Source organism: Populus euphratica, unplaced genomic scaffold (assembly GCF_000495115.2).
Source record: "Populus euphratica unplaced genomic scaffold, PopEup_1.0 scaffold259.1, whole genome shotgun sequence".
In the NCBI taxonomy this organism is placed as follows: domain Eukaryota; kingdom Viridiplantae; phylum Streptophyta; class Magnoliopsida; order Malpighiales; family Salicaceae; genus Populus; species Populus euphratica.
Genome location: NW_011500143.1, coordinates 23,608 through 28,863, shown reverse-complemented (window position 1 = coordinate 28,863; position 5,256 = coordinate 23,608).

The window sequence follows — 5,256 nt, the reverse complement described above, 5'->3', positions numbered from 1 at the left end:
CCATCTCTTTGCCTTTGCAATTTAAGTTCTTAAAGTCATCAATCAATATTTTCATTTATGTGATAGGCCTGCATTTAAAATGAACATTTACCATAAATTAAAGGTATCTTATATTATTAGATACGTTATTATAAAACATGCTTTAGTTAAGGAGTTATTGATACTTCGAGTGCAAAATGATGATATAAAACCTTGATAAAAATGCACTTTTAAGTACTAATCACCTAGCCTTAAAATAATTATTCAAAGCTGAAAATATTATCAGATCTTCAAATAATTTTTGTATAAACCTTAAACAACTTTGTATATATCTTATAGGATTCTAAAACTCTTGAAAAAATTTAGATTTATCGTTTTTTCTATGTGTATATCTTTTGAGAAACCTAATCATGGTACTAGAGTTTTCGTTAAACAACTCAGGTTGTTGATTATATATTTTAATTATTATTATCATTGACATTAATTGTGAATTAATTTTATATGACTGGAACATCACTGGATTATTTTTTGAAATAATCATGAGAAAAATCACTTTTTAAAAAAAATTATTTTACACTTATAGCTTCAATTTTCAAATCAAGCTAGATTGGTTGTTAAGAAAGCCACCACTAGCAGTGCCAACAATGCTAGCTATGTTGTGAGCTAACCAGCTTCGCGTGGGATGGTAAGGCAACAACCAAAGGTTATTGTCTTGCTAAAGGCAACCCCTAGAGTAAGGGGTGATGTTGCATGAGTAATGAGGGGTGATTTGGAATGCCATGTGGTTACTTACGCTTGAAAAAAACAAAAAAAAAAAAAGAAAATAGGTGAAAATAGGTGAATGTTTTTTTAAGAAAAACCAAATAGGGATTGGACTAGAAGGATTACAAGGTGATTTAATTAGTCATCCACTCGATAGAGGCTAGTGATCTTGAGTTATTGATATCGATATTGATTAATCATCCATATATATAAAGGTTAATGATATAAACTTGATTAGTCATCTATTGTGTGAAGGTTAATGATATCAAGATTTCAATACTGGTATTAATTAGTCGTCGATGTGTATAGAGGTTAATGATACCAACTTTGGGTGATATCAAATTTGATTAGTTATCCACTCGGTGGAGGCTAATGATATCAAAATTCTAATATCAACATTAATTGATCATCGATATATATAGAGGTTAATGATATCAGTGTGAGTGATATCATCATTGATTTGATTAGTCATCCATATCTATGAGGGCTAATGATATCAATTCAACTAATATTAGCATTTTGGTATGGTTCATTGGATGAAGGTTAGAGGCTTTTTGTCAAGCAAAGGTTTGAGATAAACTATAAGGATTTAAGAATATTTATTTATTGTATAGAGATTAAGAAAGAGTATCTTGATGAAGTGAATTTAAAGGACTCAATCACAGTTCTAATAATGTTGGTTGACAACTTATGGTGATTTGAAGGTAGGCTAATTAGATAAACCTATTAAGTTACAATCATAAGCTAAAAAGGTAGTTGTTAAATATAAGAATACAAGAAAAAAACTAAGGGTAGCTATCGTGATGTGCACGACATCGAATAGTAGAGCTGCCTCCTAGAATTGAAAGAGGTTTTGAGTTTAATCTTAAATTTATGATTTTTAAAGAGTCTATCTAATATGATGATCACTGGAAAACCTAATGGTTTATAAGAGTCTAGGTAAGAAGACTAATTGTGCAAGAAGAAGATGCATCACCCCTAATACACCTTGTTTATGGTAAGTAGCATTATTAATTGATTGTTTTTCTAGGCCAATGTTGCTTGCTTTCCTAGGAGAGTCTTGGTCACTGGCTGCTGGTGGTGGTCTAAACATGAAGGAGCTCGTGGCTACTCACGGTGATTATTGGAGTGGAGAAGAAAGAAAGAAAGCAACTAGAGGCTTTGGTTTTTGGGTTCTCTACTATTACTAGAACTTATGATTAATATGAAGGTGTTTAAGGTGGTGGCAATAAATTTTATTAAGGTAACCATACTAAAAAATACAGGGGAAAGTTGTTTTTTCTTTTTCTTTTTTCAAAGAAAGTTATTGTAGAAGGGGTTTTTTGCTTCTGTTTTTTTGTTTTTCCTTTTAGCCCTCCCTTTTCATTGCTAGTACGAGGTTGGTATTTATAGAGGGTAAGGGACATCATATGGTGATATATCATAACAATTCATTCTTCTTAACCGTCATCGGCCATTGATGAGAAACCCTAACAACCTTTGTTAGAAAGGTTGGTTTTTTATATGTTTTTAAACTATCTTTGCAGACATATTAGAATAGGGTAAGGATTGAAGTAAGGCTGATAGGGTCCTCGTTTGTAAAAAAAAAAAGAGCAAACTTTTTATCATTAAAGTCAGACTGAAGAGGAAATATGGCTTCCAAAATTCCCTTTTTCATATGTTGTTTTTGCTTATTTTAGGAAGAAGACAATGAATAATTGTCAGAAAATATATAGTCTCATTTTTTTTCTTAGTACTGACTGACACGATCAAAGAGTTGATATCTTATCCCAAGTGCAGAGGTGTCAAAGTAAAATAACCCGGAAAGACTGAAGTCGAACCATAGGGAGGTGAATTATATAAATTACAAATAAAGAAAAAGATTTGAAGAGAATAATAACAGAAAAGGAGTAAAAGAAAGTTTTGGGATGTGATATTGATGTAAAGATTAAACAATAATAAAACATATGTTAAGGTTATAGGATTCACTAATGGTATTTCAAATAAATATAATATAAACTCTTTTTATTACTCAACTGGAAACCACACACAAAGAAGGTTCCAATTGGATGATTTCTTGTTATTAGCTCATTATAAATTATTAATATGATCATATTAATCATCTTATCTAAGTAACACCATATTTATAAATATCATTAGGCATTTATGTTGTTAGTTTATTAAACATTACAAAGATATAGAGAGAAAGAAAGAATATGACTTTGATCTGAAAATTAATATGACTAAATACATGAAAAATGCCTCCTTTTATAGGCTAAGATTGAGAAATATTGATTGATTGAATAATTGGTGGCCATCCATTGATTTGGTGGTTGGTTTTTGACATTAGTGGCTGCTGTTTTTTTGATATTGTGGGCTGATTATTGATATTGTTGGCTGGCCAAAATATCATTGCTAACATCAGAATTATAGCCCCCTGAATTATAAAAAGTTGTGGGCAATTATCTCAAATTTCCAATAAAAAAACCAGAGCTCATTTGGACTTCTAGAACTCAAGATATGAGCTAAAAACCGAATAGTGTTTGAGCTGTAGGACAACTTCCGACTTCTTCGTTATTGCTAAGATTTGAACTTGAAAATGGCAAAATTAAGTCTTTGAGTCCATATGAAAGTTGTAGGTCTATGTCTTACCTTTTCATCCATATAAAATAGACCTAAATCTGATAACTAAAACTCTAGATATGATCTAATTACCGAACAGTGTACGAGTTTGGAATACACCAGCAACACTTTTCTAAGTTTGGACTTCTTTTTGTCCTTTCAATTTCAATACTTAAACTCATCAATCAATCTTTTTATTTATGTGATAAATCTGCATTTAGGATGAACATTTACCATGAATTAAATGTATATTATATTTTTAGACTTGCTAATATAAAACATACTTTTGTTAGAGAATTTAATGATACTTTAGATGAAATATGATGACATAAATCCTTAATGAGAATGCACCTTTAAGTACTAATCACTGATGAAAATAACATTGTTTTGGTCAAAACACAATGTTTCTTTTAAATGAAACAACGTTGTTTTAAGACTTTTATACTAAATCATGTCATAAATTCTTTTTTCTTTTTTAATTTCAGCCTTTAATTTTTAAGTTTAATCAATTAATTCCTTAATTGAATTATGATTTCAAGAATTAATTTAATTTTTTCCTTGCAAGATTTTAAAAAGGACACTCTAATTTTAACATGTTTTTCAACTTAATTGCATCTGCAATCTTAGATATTTTTAATTTCATTCTTAATTGACCTTCAAACTTTTAATTCCTTTATTTTCACTAGTATTTCCAATTGAATTGGATCTCTAAATTCTCATGCTTTTTGTAAAAAAATCATTGGTTTTTAATTTCTTTAATTTTATCATTAATTGACCCCTAAATTTTAATTTTTCTTGCAATTTTATCCTTAATTTAAGCCAATTAAGCTTGGAAAAATTAAATATGTTCCCCTAAAATTTTAATATTCTCAATTAAGCCTAAATTATGCTTCCAAACATAAGTTTCCACCAATTCAGTCTCTAATAAAATTAATCTAACCTATTAAAAATCCAATTAAGTCCGTGCACTTAATTAAAATTTCAATTTGACCGCGATTAATTCTTAAACTTAATCAAACCTTTAATTAGGCCCATGATTAAATCAAATTGACTTATTAAAAGTCTAATTAAGTTTGTAAACTTAATTTCTATGCTAATTCATCTAATAATCATTTAATTTAACCTTGAATTTGTGTTTTCTTTCAATCTTAGGTTTGTTGGGGGTACAATTATGCTTCTTATTGTCTAAAATCTCAATTTGGTTCCTCTACGTGCTTAAAACTCTTCTCAACTTGTTTTTTTTTTTGCCAAGTTACAATTCTTTCAATTTTCATTTGTTTTTAGAAAGAAAAAGATGATTTTTTTGGGAAACCTAAAATTAAGTTATTACAATAAAGAAAATGGTGATTGTTTGACAAACTATTAATGATATTAATAATGTCTATTTAGTAACTTGTTAAATGTAAAAATAGTGGCTGATTTAGATAGAAGTGGTGACTATTTTAGTATCATATTGAAGTAGGTATAAAAAGTATTTTTGGATAGCTACTTGATGTGTCTAAAGAATTATTTCGATAGTGTATTGATGTCTGACACGACTAAAAGATTGATATCTTCTCCCAAATGCAGGAGTGTTAAAAAATTGAGGGCAAGTGGGTGTATAGTGTTAAACCTAATGGTTCTTAGGACAGGTGCAAAACTTTGTTTAATGGCTCTTGATATCTTCAAGAATATGGACTATAAAGAGACATTTGCTCCAGCTGTCAAAATGACTATTGTGCGTACATTCTTAGCTATCGTTGGTTCTCATAACTTAATAATAATAAAGAAAAAGAAGAAGAATGATAAGAAGAAGAAAATGATGAGAACTTTGAGATAGAATATTAATATAAGGATTAAACAACGATAACAGTAAATGTTAAGGTTAGAGGATCCACTAATGGTATGTCAAACAAGTATAGCATAAACTCTTAT